The 16,681-nt window shown below is 42.1% G+C and overlaps 1 long non-coding RNA gene across 1 annotated transcript in view; it reads right to left on the bottom strand.

Moving 5' to 3' along the window:
- Window positions 1-2,839: 2,839 nt before the first annotated feature.
- Window positions 2,840-16,681, bottom strand: part of LOC144291221 (uncharacterized) — a 28,133-nt gene continuing 14,291 nt past the window's right edge. Inside the window, exons 2-4 of the long non-coding RNA XR_013358545.1 lie at window positions 15,528-15,662; window positions 3,388-3,456; window positions 2,840-3,287 (exon numbers count right to left, since the gene is read on the bottom strand). This is a non-coding gene — a long non-coding RNA (uncharacterized LOC144291221). The remainder of the gene's footprint in view (window positions 3,288-3,387; window positions 3,457-15,527; window positions 15,663-16,681) is intronic.

Raw genomic sequence — 16,681 nt, 5'->3', positions numbered from 1 at the left:
TTAATTAAAGCTACGGTCCTGTTTTTCAGCAAAGCAGCAGGCATGCATGAAGGCGTGCACTAACAAGGTTCAGGAGATGCCTCCTGGAACACAGACTGATCACTCACACACAGGAGAGGAGTGCAAACCGGTTTGGATGTGCCTGAGCCTTGTTTTTCTTCTTTTTAAAATTTGAGTATAGTTGCCATGCAATGTTGCATTAGTTTCTGGTCTACAACATAGTGATTCAACAAGTTTATACATCTTTGGTTTTGCTGAGCATTTAATTCAAGTTTTTATTGCTATACAGAGGTGCTGGGGTGCCTGGGTGGCTCAGTCATGATCCCAGGATCCTGGGATGGAGTCCCCATGGTGGGCTCCCTGCTCAGTGGGGAGTCTGCTTCTCTCTCCCTCTGCCTTCCCCATGCCCCCCACACCTTCGTGCAAGTGCATGCTCTCTCTCAGATAAATAAATAAAATATATATTAAAAAAAGGATACAGAAGTCCAGCATTTCCACTGAATGTGTATGTTCAGAAGTAGAAAAAATCCTGGAAATGGATTTTTTTGTGTTCCTTCCTGATGTTTCACCTTTGATGTCGTAGGAGAGCTGGTGTCGTTTAACAAAGAAGATATCTGAATGGTAGCCATGCCATAGAGCGGAGTTTAGCAAACTTTTCTGCAAAGGGCCAGATAGTAAATATTCCAGGGTTTTAATGTCTCTGTCACAACTACTCACCTTTGCCATTGAAATGCAGAAGCAGCCATAACTAACACAGAAATGAATGGAGTGGCTTTGTGCTAATAAAACTTTATTTTTTAAAAAAAGCAGACAGTGGGCAGAACTTGGCTTTAAAACCATACTTAAGGGCAGCCCTGGTGGCTCAGCGGTTTAGCGCCACCTTCAGCCCAGGGCGTGATTCTGGAGACCTGGAATCAAGTCCCACGTCAGGCTCCTTGCATGGAGCCTGCTTCTCCCTCTGCCTGTGTCTCTGCCTCTCTCTCTCTCTCTATGTCTCTCATGAATGAATGAATGAATGAATGAATGAATAAATAAATAAATAAATAAATAAGTAAAATCTTAAAAAATCAAATAAAATAAAACCATACTTAAGCTTGCATAGAGCTAAGCATAAGAGCACTTTCTTCCCTAATTAGGAATCCTACATAGGGGAGTGCTTTCAAGTTATAAGAATTTACAAATATGATTGCCTCTAGCCACAAATTAGAACTAGACACTACTAAGAAAACCATGGAGGTGGATCATCCACCAATTCTTTATTTTCATCATTCTTCTTGTTCTTGTACCCCTTTATGTATGAATCACTTATTTATCAGAGCTTCCTGTCATATGTGCCTCTGTCTTTCCTGTTTATCTACTTCCCCCTGACCCTGGAGAAAGTTTGAGGGAGGGGTTGGGAGTTTGGGCTCAGGCTGGCTCATGCCTGGGTTTAAATCTTGGCTGTCGTGTTTTTTGGAAGGTGCTTGACTACTGGGTTTGCTTGTTTGTCTTTTGAATGAGACTTCAGATAGATAATCCATAAAGCTACTGTGATGTTCATAAATGAGTATGAATGAAGCTTCACAAATTAATCCTTGAAGAGTGCTTTTAAAATAAATATATAAAGGAAGTCTAAATTTTTACGAGTTCATAGTCTCTGCCATTTTCCTTGTAGTCTCTATTCATTCTCTCTTATATGAATTAAGTCCTGAATTTCTTCCAGACTTGTGTATATGATAAGATTGAAAGCAGAGATGTCCTCAGAAGAGAGTAAGTGTGTTGGTTACTATTAAGCTTGGATGTCAGTGTCACAAAAACTCAAAATACCAGTGGCTACGCAAGACCAGCTGGTGCAGCATGACACTAGGATCCAGGCCCCTTCTCGCTTGCTCACCCCACATGTTTGCTATTATCCAACGTGGCAGCTCTGGCTTGGTTGGCAGTTCATCAGTCAGAAAGGTCAGGGCAAAAAGGGCAAGGAGTGGGAGGCTTTGCAAAACCCATCCCGGGTTCCTCAGATACTCTGCATCACATACACCTGCTTTACTTTCTCCACTAACTCTAAACATCTAATGTCTTTGTGTCTTCATTGTTTATTGTCTGTTTGTCCTAATAGAATATAAGCTTCAGGAGTTTGAGGACTTTGTTTTATTTGCCTGTGCTTCCCCCATACCTGATACAATGGCTGGCATTTGTAGATGCACATTAAATATTTTTAGGATGAATTCCAGAATAAAATTATTTCATTTTGACATGCTGAAAGGATTAATCTTTGTATGCCTCAGAGTGCTTTATGCATAACAGGTCCTCCATACAAATACCTGGAGTGAACACCTGAACAATAAACAGAGTATCAGTCAGCTTGGATTAATGCCAGATAATAATAGTTAACTATGATTACATACTGAAAAATATGCAAAGCGTTTTACATGCTTCACCTCATTTACTACCTCTTCTAAACCCAAGGGTAATGGGTGGTGGTGGTGGTCTCATTTTAATGATAAGGAAATGAGATTTCATGGAAGTTAAGTAACTTGTTCAAGGTCATGCCACTGACAACAATAAAGCCAGGAGTTGACCCTGGTGTAATGGGATTTGACCATCTGTAGACTTAAGCACCAGATCACATTGGCCCCAGAAGAGAGAGCTAATCTACGAGGATAGATTGAGATGACTTTTGGATTCCTGGATTAATTGGAATAAGAGATCTTTGAGGTGCCATAGACCCATCTCTAATAAGTACAGCAAAGAGATACAAAGAAAGCACTTCATGAAGGAATTACTTAGTCATTGTCCATTGACTTGACAGTGAGCCTGTCTGAACTTGCTTTATTATTTTATTATGATTAGTGAACAGCAATAAATTTAAATTCAAGAGAAAGTTAATGAAGTCCAAAAGTTATCAAAAGGAGAAAAATGCATCAAGCTGATGAAAAGCTCAGGACTTTGAAGGACTTCTTCCAAACCTTTGAAGTCACATTTCTTCATAAAGGGCTAAGTGGCCCAACTTTTCTTTAATTGGGCTTTGTGTGTGTGTGTGTGTGTGTGTGTATGTGTGTGCAGCTAAAAATCATGATTACCTATAGGCTTCAACAACTATACCTATAGAATGAGATGGAATTCATTTTTCAAAGATGTAAGTCCAAATTGTTCTGTTTGAGGCAGTCCAGGACTTAGAAGCAAAGACATGTGGCTTTGAAATGTTGGCTTTGCCAGTTTCTACCTGGTTTTCCAGTTTGGGCTGGTTGTGAAGAAAGCTGCTATGGTCCTTCTCCTACATGTCCATGCACATCTCTCTCTTGGAATTCCTAGGAGTGAAATTGCAAAAGGCCATAGGATAAGTTTTGTTTTAGAAGATACTGTCAAACAGTATCTCAAGTGTTTGTACCAATTTATACTCCTACCTACCAGTAATGTGTGAATTTCCAGTTGCTCCACAGCCTTATAGCGCTTGATACTGTCAGCTTTTTAAGTTTCCTTAAAAGTAAAGAAAGAAAAAAGAAAAACTTGCATGACATAAATTCTTCTTGAGCCTCAGGAGAAATTTCTGAAGTGTGGAATACCCTAGAAGAAAGAAAGAAAGGAAGAAAGAGAAAAAGAAAGAAAGAAAGATGAAAGAAAGAAAGAAAGAAAGAAAGAAAGAAAGAAAGAAAGAAAAGAAAAGAAGAAAAGTCACATTTCCAACACACCTAACAAGTTATTCATGGCAGTGGTGAATAATTCAGTTCAATAGAAAAGTATAAGAAACAACTACTGGTCTAGATTCAGCGTAGCTGACAATTTGTTGCCTACTCAAAAGCCAAGTCTTCTCTTCCTCCACACTCACAGTGCTTCAATTGTGCTCAGCACCCATCCTTCAGGAAGGCAAACCTATCTCCAGCTCAAGAGGGAATCCTGATTGATCAGTCTAAGCTAATCAAAGTTTTTCTTCTTCCTGTCTTGAGTAATTAGCTGAAGAATGAGGATGTGACACTGGTCTGGCCAATGAGAAATGGGGAAAGATATGTGGGGCAAAAGGATAGCTCCTAGGAAAGGTTTCTTACTATTAAGAAAGAGATTTCAAAAGAAATTGTCCTTCTGCATGTGGTATATCTGGATGGATATGGAACTGCAACAACCACCTGACTGCCAGGATAACGATGAAGCATACACATGAAAGAATTACAGGAAATGGAGGTGGAGCCTATGTTCTGGAAATTGCTCTAAGTTTATGTATAGTAATAAACACATTTATTGTTTAAGATCGTTTTGGCTGGTTTTTTCTGGTACTGGCCACTGTCACCAAAAACTCTGATGCTGGACTGTGTTCAAATAACAAAGGGGGAAATTGAGCTCTTACTCATCCCTTGTAAATATAAACCTCCTCTTTGCTCAATCTTTAGAGTACATTAGGCTCACCTGGCAGGCTTATTAAAATGGGCTACTAGGGGACGCCTGGGTGGCTCAGCGGTTGAGCATCTATCTGCCTTTGGCTCAGGGCCTGATCCCGGGGTCTAGGATTGGGTCCCGCATCGGGCTCCCTGCAGGGAGCCTGCTTCTCCCTCTGCCTATGTCTTTGCCTCACTCTCTGTGTCTCTCAAAAATAAATAAGTAAAATCTTTCAAAAAATAAAAAATAAAATGGGCTACTGGGATCCACTATAAAAGTTTCTGATTCAGTAGGTCTGGGGTAAGGTTAGGAATTTGCATTTTCCCAAATGATGCTGATACAGCTGGTCCAGGGCCCACACTTTGAGAACCACTGTTCTAGAATATAGATACCATCTTCATGTATTTAGAGACATGCTTTTAAAAAACTCACATCTTTCATGGACTTCTTTTTCATGATAAGGAATACAAATCTTTTTTCATCACTTTGAGTGACTACCTAGTATTATATTGTGTGGATATACCAGGATTTGTAAAACCACGTTACTAATCATCTGTTATTTGGGGGTTTTATGATATCATGTTAACACAAACAATCCTGCCATAAACATCACTTTATAGTAATCCTGACTAACCATTTAGTAATGTCCTTAAGGTAAATTCCTAGAAGTAATATTGCTGAACAAAGGGAGATGTCTGACTTTTTTTCCTTCTCAGAATATGTTCACAATCCTTGTAATCTCTTCTTCCAGACACATTGTCCTTAGGTTTAGGAATTTTGCTGGAGGACTTTTGGTTGATCCTGCCTCAGCAGGCTGAGACCTTAGCCATTGGCCTTCCAGTGGTCTTTCTTTTATGTTAAAGGTGTTGAACAGAAAAGGCCATGGTACTGCCAGACACAAGCTATTATATTCCTAGGGGTTAATTTGCTAATTTTTACTAGGAGAAGTAAATGGAAGCCTGAGAGCTTCTTAAGTCTGTCTTTCTATATATCATGCTTTTTATCTTTTCACCGCTCAATGCTCCACAGATCGATGCTTGTATTTGAATGTCATCTGTCAATCTTCTTAGACATAAAAAAAAAAAAAAAGGTCACCCTAAGAGGGGAAAACCTGGGCCCAGGTTTTGGCTCTGATGCCTGGCCATGGAAGCATGTATTTTTATTTTTTTAAAATATATTATTTATTTATTCATGAGAGACACAGAGAGAGAGAGAAAGAGAGAGAGGCAGAGAGAGAAGCAGGCTCCATGCAGGGAGCCCAATGTAGGACTCGATCCCAGGACTTCAGGATCATGCCCTGGGCTGAAGGCAGGCGCCAAACTGCTGAGCCACCCAGGGATCCCGAAGCATGTATTTTCAGATGTAAACGCCTTCCTAAATCAGAGTAGCACCTTTATAGTTCATCCAGGTTGTGTAGTATAATTCAAGGGAAGAGGGCTCACCAGAGGTAGCTGGCAAACAAAATGCAGATAATACCTGATTAGTACTGGTCTCGGCTTAAGTTCTTTAGAAAGTAGAGCCTAAAGCAAAGATTGAAGCATGCAACATATTTTCATTTTAAGTATAGGAGTTTATTTCTTTCTCACTTAAAAACTCAGTGTTGGGGATGCCTGGATGGCTTGGTTGGTTGAGCATCTTACTTTGGCTCAGGTTGTCTGTCATCTTAGTGTCCTGGGATCCTGCCCTGCTCGGGTCCCTGCTCAGTGGGGAGTCTGCTTCTCCCTCTTCCTCTGCCCCTCCCCATTTGTGCTTTCTGTCTCTCAAATACATAGATAAAATCTTTTTTTAAAAAGATTTTATTTATTCATAAAAGAGAGAGAGAGACAGAGACATAGCAGAGGGAAAAGCAGGCTCCCTCCAGAAAGCCCGATGTGGGACTCGATCCCAGGGCTCCGGGATCATCACCTGAGCCAAAGGCAGATGCTCAACCACTGAGCCACCCAGGTGCCCCAAATAGATAAAATCTTAAAAAAAAAAACCCTCAGTGTAAGATGGTTCTATACTGGCATCGTAGCTCAAGCAATCATTGATTTGTAGCCTCCAAGACTGCTCTAGTTATTGCTGCTTCCAGGGTGGTAGAGGGAAGGATGATGGAGACAGAGAGAAAGGTGGGAGGAAAGGAAGTGTGTATTCAGTTGTTTTAAGGGCAAGACTTGAAGTTTGCATAAACCACTTCAGCTCACATCCCATTGGCAAGGAGTTAGCTGGCACCCAGCTGCGAAGGTTTGGTCTCCAGCTGTGTAGCCATGGGAAAGGCACTGAAACTGATTTGGGAGGTTCAAACCTAGGGAAGGAAGGGTGAGGAAAAAATGAAGCCCCACAAAGAAAGATGTGGAACCCTGTGATGCTATATCTTATGAGCCAGTCATAAGGAGACACGTGGACTATGCATCAGGCTCAATTGCTTTGCTCACAGTACTCTTCTGCTAGGATTTCAAGGAGGAAGTACACCTGGAAGTAGCCCATGGAAGAGAGAAAGGAAGGGGAATTTATCTTTCCCTCTCCCTCCCAACTTCCATTTCCTATTGGTCAAGGCTTACCCTTCTGGGGAACTAATTCTCTTCTCTTTCTGTTGTACAATCCAACCGCTTGGCAACTGCTTGGGAAGCAGATTCCTTGCCCCAGAAGTAGAAGGTTGATCCCATGTGAATGAGGCACTGCCCAGATAGGGAAAAAGTCAGTTAGGAGAATCTGACAGTATGTATAAGATCTGTGTTCTAGCATATTACTTATGGTCATTTGGAGTAGAAAGTAAAGGGGACTTTGTTGAAAACTTTTCTAACTGAAGTCCATTGAAGTTCTGAGCCTGTTGGTCAGTGCCTTATACGATGAACTTATTGGTCAGAGGCTGGTAGGGAGAAGGTAGTCTCTTTTCATTATTTATTTATTTATTTATTTGAGAGAGAGAGAGAGAGAGAGAGAGTGAGCGCACAAGCAGGGGGAGCAGCAGGCAGAGAGAGAGAGAGATGCAGCCTCCTCACTGGGTGCAGAGCCTGATGTAGGGCTTGATCTCATGACTGTGAAATTGTGATCTGAGCCAAAATTAAGAGTCGGACACCAAACCAACTGAGCCCCCCAGGTGCCCCTATCTTGGACATACTTAGAATACTTAGACTCTTAGTTTTATTTTCTGTACATGGGGGAATTATAACAGCATCTAGTATTCTAACAACATCTGTTACTACACTACTATCCACCTTACAGGGCTATCATGAGAGCTAAATGAGACAAGACATGCCAAGCTCCTGGCCCATAATGCGCTCTCAATAAATGGCAGAAGCTATCACAGTCATCATCATCACCATTTTATTTTGTGGGTCACTATTGCTCCATCTGCTGACAAATTGTTCTGTCTTCTTTTAACATTTGAGGGGTTTTAGTGATCCTTTACCTCAGTAAAGGGATAATGGCAGTTGTCGTAAGGCATCGAGTCATGCAAGGGTGGTGCCTCAGTGTCAATCCTTTAATTGTTGGTTTGTGGCAGATTGTACAGCCATCATGTTAAACTTCCCTTTAAAGATATTTTAACTCTTACATTAAAGCTCAAATTTATCTCCCATTATTTTTTTTTTTTTAAGATTTTATTTATTCATGAGAGACACAGAGAGAGGGAGAGGCAGAGACATGGGCAGAGGGAGAAGCAGGCTCCATGCAGGGAGCCCGATGCGGGACCTGATCCCGGGTCGCCAGAATCACGTCCTGGGCCAAAGGCAGGCGCTAAACCGCTGAGCCACCCAGGGATCCCCTATCTCCCATTGTTTTGGTGTGAAGTCTTATAAATAGTGCTTAGGATTGTTGAAAATCTTGTGGCAATTCCCCATCTCACCTGCCCATGGAAAGATTTTCCTTGTCCTTGGAAGCTTTCTGATGCTCTGGTTCTAAAGGATCATATGTAACTTTCAAATTCTACTCTTTATCTAACTTAAAAAACAAAACAAATAAAAAAGCCTCGTACCTCACGTTAACAGAGTTTGTTAGGGGAATAATCCTGTGGACTTGCTAATTGCTAGCAGGCGTCATTAATCAATTTGTTTACACTTGGCTTACTATGATTTGGCACTTATAAAATCTATTCATTGGTTTCTCACAGAAACCAAGGGCTTATCCCAAAAATTCAGCAGCTGTGTAACTAAGAACATTAGGGCTCCCTCTTCATATTTTGGAGCATGTATCAGCGTGGGGGCTCCATACGCCCTCCACCTCAAGATAGATGTATTATTGATGGAATGTATGTCCCATAAAGTGTCAGATTTTCTTTAAAAAAAATAAAAGATTTGGGATCCCTGGGTGGCGCAGCAGTTTGGCGCCTACCTTTGGCCCAGGGTGCGATCCTGGAGACCCGGGATCGAATCCCACGTCGGGCTCCCGGTGCATGGAGCCTGCTTCTCCCTCTGCCTATGTCTCTGCCTCTCTCTCTCTCTGTGTGACTATCATAAATAAATAAAAATTTTAAAAGAAAGAAATTAAAAAAAATTTATTTATTTATGAGAGACACAGCAGAGAGAGAGAGAGAGAGAGAGAGAGAGAGAGGCAGAGACACAAGGAGAGGGAGAAGCAGGTTCCCTACAGGGAGCCCGATGTGGGACTCAATCCCCAGACCCCGGGACCATGCTGAGCCACCCAGGCGTCCCAAAGTGTCATATTTTCTTGACTCAGCAATTCTTAGCTGCAAAGACAATAATTTATCTGGTCAACGCCAGCCTCCAAATGAGAAGGAAGAAAAGAAAGAGAATTAGGAAGATTCATCCATCATAGACTCTCTCATATTAACTCTCCAACAAGCTTTGGGTTTTTTTTTTGTTTGTTAGTTTTTTTAATGATTTCACTTATTTATTCACAAGAGACACACGGAACGAGGCAGAGACATAGGCAGAGGGAGAAGCAGGTTCCCTGCAGGGCACCCCTCTCCAACAAGCTTTGGATCTGACCTTTCTAGTTCTTGACCCTCAAAGAAGACAAAAATGAAACCAGAGTGAGTCATGGGGAAAGGATCCTGGGGAAGATGAGGTTTGAGATGGAGACCGCTGTGGACAAATGAACAAGCTTCTACTTAACTCTGATCACTCCTCCAGGCTCAGTTCCTCCCCCTCCCTCCAGTCCACGCACTCTGATCTCCTTATGATTCCTCAAATATGCAAGTTCTTCCATGATTCTGAGTGTCAGAATAGGAAGAAATGTCAGACATAGTCAAGTGATTTATTTTTTTTGGACCAGGCTTTCTGGAGTCCTGGGATTTTCTTGGAGGCCCCCTTGGAGTCTCACGGCAGTAGAGGACAATAGTGAGGAAAAGGAGGCTGAAAAGACAGGAATTGGGAACTTCCTCCTCTAATTCAGTCAGATCAGCTCCATCTTGTGCTTTCTATAGTTTCAGAACCAAGTTACCTATTGCTCAATATTCATATCCACTTCTCCCTTCCTACCCCCTGATTTTGTGTGCAGTGGCAATGGGCCTGACTCCAAGCTGTGGAGTATGATGAAAGTTATTCACAATAATCCTGTCCCTCAATTCCTCAGTCTTGTTGGCAGCTGTGGCTTGGCATAGGACCCAGTGTTGGCCCATGACACATGAGAAGTCCCTGATGCTCAAAGTTTTGGGAAACTTTGACCTCCTTATTAAAAATGGACCTACATGGCTGGTACTGACCTTCCCTTCTTCCTTCTTCCTCCTTTCAATGCCAATGTCATGTCTACCATTACATCAGAAGCCTGTGAGCATGAGTATGATAGGAATGCCTGAAATTACGGAAACATTGAACCTGACTTCAGTGAGCCACTGAACCAATTCCAGCAACCATCTAGCTCCAGAATTCTTGCCACATGAAGAAAGGAACCCACTATTGCCTAAGCTACTTCAATTGGGCTTTTGTCACTTGCATCCCCCCAAAAAAGCATTGTTAGCAGATATATACATTTTTTGCTTCTAGATAATATTTTGTTTAGATCAAGGATTTTGAGGCTAAAAATAATTTGTGAATGATCTTGTTCCATCATCTAGTTTTCAAGAAAATAGTAACAGTTTTAATTGGGTATAAATAATTACCTCAGAACAGTGGTTTTGGGATCCCTGGGTGGCGCAGCGGTTTGGCACCTGCCTTTGGCCCAGGGCACGATCCTGGAGACCCGGGATCGAATCCCATGTCAGGCTCCCGGTGCATGGAGCCTGCTTCTCCCTCTGCCTGTGTCTCTGCCTCTCTCTCTCTCTCTGTGACTATCATAAATAAATAAAATCTTTAAAAAAAAAAAAAAAAGAACAGTGGTTTGGGGCACTGGGGTGGCTCAGTCTGTTGGGCATCTGCCTTTGGCTCAGGTCATGATCTTGGGGTCCCGGGATCAAGCCCCATGTTGGGCTCTGTGCTTAGTGAGAAATCTGATTTTGCCTTTGCCTCTGCCTCTGCCTCTCCCCACACCTTGTGCTCTCTCTCATTCTCCCTCTTAAATAAATAAATCTTAAAAAAAAAAAAAGTAATGGCTTAAAACTATAGGCCTTTTGTTATTTCTTCCCAGTTCTGTGAGTGGCCTCAGCTTAGCTGGGCAGTTCTTCTGTGGCTTGTGATATCCCCTGGTGCTAGAGTTATCTGGGAGTTCAATAGGCTCACTTGCCTAATGCCTCACAGGAATAGCTGGAAGGCTGGGCTCAGCTGAGGCACTTGGCCTTTCTGTCTGTCTGTCTCTCTTTAATTTCAGAGCATCTGAAATTGTCCATACGTCCTTTCCATGTAGCCTGTCAATTTGGGTTCCTTAGCCAGATAGCTGACTTCATTTCTTACATGGCATCTCAGAGCTGCCCAAAGTACATAAGCAGAAGCCACCAGGCTCTCCTAAGGCACAATGTCACATTTGTGCATTCCACTGGTTCAAGTGAGTCATGGGGCTATTTAGATTCAAGAGTGGAGGACTACATGAGGGTGTGAATACCCGGAGGCGTGTTTTATTGGGGACAATCTTTGCAGATTAGCTACTACAGAAACTGAGACCCACACTGTGAAAGCTGGTTGTCTAAGCTGCTAGAGCCATAACTATTTAATTTAGAAGATCATTGAAGGGATGAGACACCCACATAGGATGGGGCCAGGGGAGGATGGGGAGAGAAAGTATTTAGCGCTAGCCTAGAATTTTTTACTCTTAGCATCCTTGTCATTGGGGGCCAGATAATTCTTTGTTGTGGGGGTGCTGTCCTGTGCATTGTAGGGTGTTTAGCAGAATTGCTGGCCTCTACCTACCAGACACTAGTAGCACCCCTCCCAGGTTGTGACAATCAAAAATGTGTGCAGACATTGCCAAATTTATCTCCAAATTTACCCCTGGAGATAAAAGAGCCATAGTTGACAACAACTATGGCCCTAACCTTATTTAAAGGTTCTGTTACTTCACAGAAATCCAGCTGGGCTGGAGACCCTGATCTTACATGTGGGCCAATGGAGCATATTTATATTCTTAAAATTTTCCAGTGGGAAATGTCTCTATGTAATAGAAAAAAATAGCATAATCAATTTCACACTTTGGGTCACTTGTTCTATGTAGAGACTTTACTTTGGATAAAGGCTTTTTAATTTTAGCTATAAATTCACCAAGGAGTATTTTAAAGATTATACCCCCAGGAGAAATCTGAACTTGTATCCTCCTCCACTGCCAGTACACAGTACTAAGCAATTCCCCTGCTATTTTTCCTTTTGCTTTTGCCAAGAGCTGTCCACAAATAGGTAGGTCTTAAAACCATGGACAATGGGGCGCCTGAGTAGCTCAGTCAGTTGAGCATCTGACATTGGCTCAGGTCATGATCTCTAAGTTCTGGGATCAAGCCCTGTGTTGGACTCTGCACTCAGTGGGGAATCCGATTCTCCCTCTTCCTCTGCCCCTCCCCCCACGTGTTCTCCCACCTGTGCGCATGCTCTCTCAAATAAATAAATAAGATCTTAAAAACAAAAACGACCACAGGACAGGATGAGATCAGCTGGAGAAGGAGGTAGATGAAAAAAGAAAAGGTGGTGGTCTAGGCCAGGATCCACCCCCACCCTGAGTCCCTTCAACATTCTGAAGTAGACAGAAAAGGAAGAAAAACAGGAAAATGTTACACATACACCCACATCTACAAATATACAACTGGGCGGGAAGGGGTTGCGCCTGGCTGGTTCAGTCCGTAGAACATGCAACTCTTCATCTCGGGGTCGTGAGTTCAAGCCCTACATTGGGTGTAGAGCTTACTTCAAACAAATACATAAATATAATTTAAAACACACACAAATATACAACTAGCGACCACCCTTATAGCTCAAACTCCAAGAAATTATTCAAACTTGGCAATCCTAAACTATTTGCCCTGCCCTGCCCTGCTGTCCCTGCAGAAACTGCTTGTAAAACCTCTGACCTAGATTTTTTCCTTCTTCCCGTCTCCTTCCCCTGACCAAAGCCTGGTGCTCCTCACATGGCCCTGTGTAGCCTGTCATGCATCCTGCTTCTAGGATCTGTGAGTATATCAAACCTTGTTTTTCTGAGGGTTTCCTGTGCCTCTTCTTGCGGCCACTCCTGACCCCCCATCACATAAAAGAACACAGATCATGGGTACATTCTGATGGTACAGCCAACAAGATTTCCTGGTGGATAGGGTATGAAAATTGACACAAAGAGAGGGGGCAAGGTTTTTGGCCAGAGCAACTGGACAGAAGAAGTTGAAACTTGCTGAGATACAGGAGAGTGCATGTAGAACAAGCCACTGTGGCATGGAGGAACATGAGTCATTTAAAAAAATATATTTTATTTATTTATTTTTAGAGAGAGAGAGAGTGTGCAAGGGATAGGGGCAGAGGGAGAGGGAGAGAGTCTTAAACAGACTGTGCCAAGGGCAGAGCCCCACACAGGACTCAATCTCATGACCCTGAGATCATGATCTGAGCCAAAACCAAGAGTTGAATGCTTAACCAACTGAGCCACCCAGGCGCCCCTGAGGTTTAGCCATGTTAATGTAACATTTCCCCTAGACATCCAAGAGGAGACATGGAATAGGTGGTTGAATGAGTAGGTCTGGAGTTCAGGAGAAGTCTGGGCTAGAGACAGGATTTGGGAATTATTACTGTAGAGAGATGTATAAATCCATAGGACTGAAAGAAATTACCATGGGGGTGCCTGGCTGGCTCAGTCAGCAGAGCAGGTAACTCTTGATCTCAGAGTCATGAATTCAAGCCCCATGTTGGTTGCAGAGATTACTTAAAAAAAAAAAAAAATTTACCAGGGCAGTGAGCAGGAAAGAGCAGAGAATCAAAATCTGAGCCCTGGGACCCTCAAACTTGAAAGTAAAAAATTGGTGTCAATGTTGTTGTGTGTGGGTGTGTTTAAATACATACATACATATAGATATATATTTAAATATATATATTTGAGAATAAATATATGTAAATATATATTTGAGAATAAATATATATGTAAATATATATATTTAAATATATATATAAATATATATATTTGAGAGAAAGAGCTAGTGGGGAGAGAGAGCAGAGGGTGAGAGAGAATCTCAAGCAGACACCCTGCTGAGCAGTGAGCCAACCCAGGACTCGATCTCAGGACACTGAAATCATGACCTCAGCTGAAACCAAGAGTGGGATGCTTAACCAACTGAGCCACGGAGGTGACCTGGTCCCAGTGGCTCATCTGCATTGGCTAATTCTGTGATCTTCATGGGGCTGCTAAGTTTCTTAGTCTTTCCCAAATCTACAAATTCAATGTAATTATTCATCATTAATTAATTATTCATCATTCGAATCAAATCGTTACGGTTCTAATCGTCTATGCTGCATAACAAACTTCACTGAAACACAGAGCCATAAAACACCATCTTATTATAGTTCATGATTTGTGGGTACAGAGTATGGGCTGGGCTGTGTGATTCTTCCAAGGCTTTCGGAGTAGCTGGAGGTCTATCGGTGGTATAGAGCTGCTGGATAAACTAATACAGTTGCCCCTTGAACTACATGGGGGGTGAGGGATTAGTCGAAAATCCATGTATGAATTTCGACTCCTCTAAAACTTAACTACTAATGGCCTACTATTGACCGGAATCTTTACTGATGACAAAAAAAACCCGATTAGCACAAATTTTGTTTGTTACACATGTTATACACTGTATTCTTACAATAAAGTAGAGAAAAGAATATGTTACGGGAAACCATAAGGAAAATACATTTATATTACTGCAGTGTATTTATTGAAAATAACCCATGCGTAAGTGGACCCGAGCCATTCCAACCCGTGTCGTTTGAGGGTCAGCTGTGTATTTAGTGAGGAGGGATGTGAACTGAATCTTGCAGCCAAGCGTTTAGAGCAGATGGAAGAAGTTACGCTGTGTTGTTCAGGAAGAGAGGGTTGGGTATTCCTGGAGAGCAGCCTTCAGCCTTCTCGGCTCCCCCAGGCTGTTGCAGAAGTTGGAGGGAAATGGCCAGAAGTTTGGTAAATTGCAGCATAAATAAGAAGAGACAATGTTACTAGTGTACAGAGGAAACAGAATCCCATAGGAGTGTGGGCTTTCCTCTCCCTCATGGCTCTCATTTCATCTAAAACTTGAGCCTTGACCTCCTGAGCTACGGATCCTCGTGCTGGAAGCTGCTGTTCTACACGCTTCTCTGGGAATGTTTTCCAGACTTTCACAGGCACAAGTGCTTCTTTCGTCTGCTGTGTCCCTGCCATGTTGTGTACCCACAGGAGGTACAAGGAAAACTTGCACAGAGATAAAGACCGCAGACAAGGAGCAACTTGAGTGCATAATGTGGATATGTGCTCTGGGCGAGGACAGGCTTCACAAGAAATGACCTTGGAAGAAAGTGAAAACATTTAAAAAGTGGGAAAAGAAATCCTTTCTTAATAGAATGTTGCCATTGCAACTATACTCAAGAGGCACAGAAGGAATCAAGTGTTGAAAGCTTCATAAGTAAAACTTTATGATAAACAGCACGAGAAGTCATCTTTTAGTCAGGCATCAATCACTCTTCTGACCTAAGAAAAGAAAGATCTGGTTTTCATTTATATATACACACCTGTTGTGTGCATGTGTGTGTGTATAATGTTCTGAAGGTTCCGTATTTAAAATTTTTATGATCCATTATATCCTTACAGGAAAGTGTACAACTCATATGTGTGCTGTTCAATGAATCTTCATTTTCATAAATTGTTCATATCCAGTGGTCGGCACCTACCTCTGCAAACAGAACATCATTGGCACCTGGATATTCCTCTCTTGCCCAAATCCAGTTATTATCCACCTCTTCCCCAAGTAGTAACTCTCCCGACTTCTAGCAGCATGGATGGGTTTTGATTGTTCTTGAACTTCCCTGCAAATGGAATTACATTTTGATTCTCGTTTCTTTTTTTCCATAATATGTCAGTGAGATTAGTGTTCGTTGTTGCTTGTGTTGGCTATTCATCCTCATTGGGGTGTATTCCATACTACGTTCATGCTACAATTTATCCATTTCGCTATTGATGGATATTTGGGAAGTTTCCAGTTTGAGGCTCTTAGGAACAGCATTACTATGAACATTCTAGCATGAGTTTTGGCACACATGTATATGTATTCCTGTTGGGTCATGATGTGGTTCTTGTTTGTGAATCTGTGGACTTGGTCATATTTGTTCAAAATTGATGTTGCAAAAGCATTTTGCACATTGTTGGGAGTCACACATGTTGGTTTTCTTTTTATTTTATTTAATTTTCTTTATTTACTTGAGAGAGAGAGAGAGAGCACGGGGGGGGGGGGGGTAGATTTCCCACCGAGGAAGGACTCTAACTTGGGACTGGATCCCAGGATCCCTGGGATCATGACCTGAGTTGAAGGCAGACACTTAACCGGCTGAGCCACCCAGGTGCCCCCACATGTTGGATTTCACTGATACTCGATACACTTTCTAAAAGAGTATACAATGATTCAGCATTAAAATGAAAAGTCATTATATCCACAAGTTCTTGGGGATACAGAAACAGAGTAGCAGGGTACAAATGGTTTTATTGAAACAGATATTCATCTAGGGAGGGATACATCAATTCTCCTAAATGTTTGTGGAAGGAACCTAAGAAGACAGACACTCTCAAGGAGATGAAGCTGCCAATTATTCTTGACTTCGTGTTCTTTTTCAGACCCGCGCAAGAGCATTTCCTATCACAACACCAAGCCACGCAGCTGAAGGTGGGAGAAACCGCCAAATTCCTTGAAACAGATGAAAGAAATTTCAGAGCGTGAGAAGCTGATATGTCTTTTTCTTTTTAAGATTTTATTTATTTATTCATGAGAGACACACAGAGAGAGAGGCAGAGACACAGGCAGAGGGAGAAGCAGGCTCCATGCAGGGAGCCC

The sequence above is a fragment of the Canis aureus genome, chromosome 19 (assembly GCF_053574225.1).
Source record: "Canis aureus isolate CA01 chromosome 19, VMU_Caureus_v.1.0, whole genome shotgun sequence".
Classification (NCBI taxonomy): Eukaryota; Metazoa; Chordata; class Mammalia; order Carnivora; family Canidae; genus Canis; species Canis aureus.
This window is presented reverse-complemented; position numbering and strand designations above follow the sequence as displayed.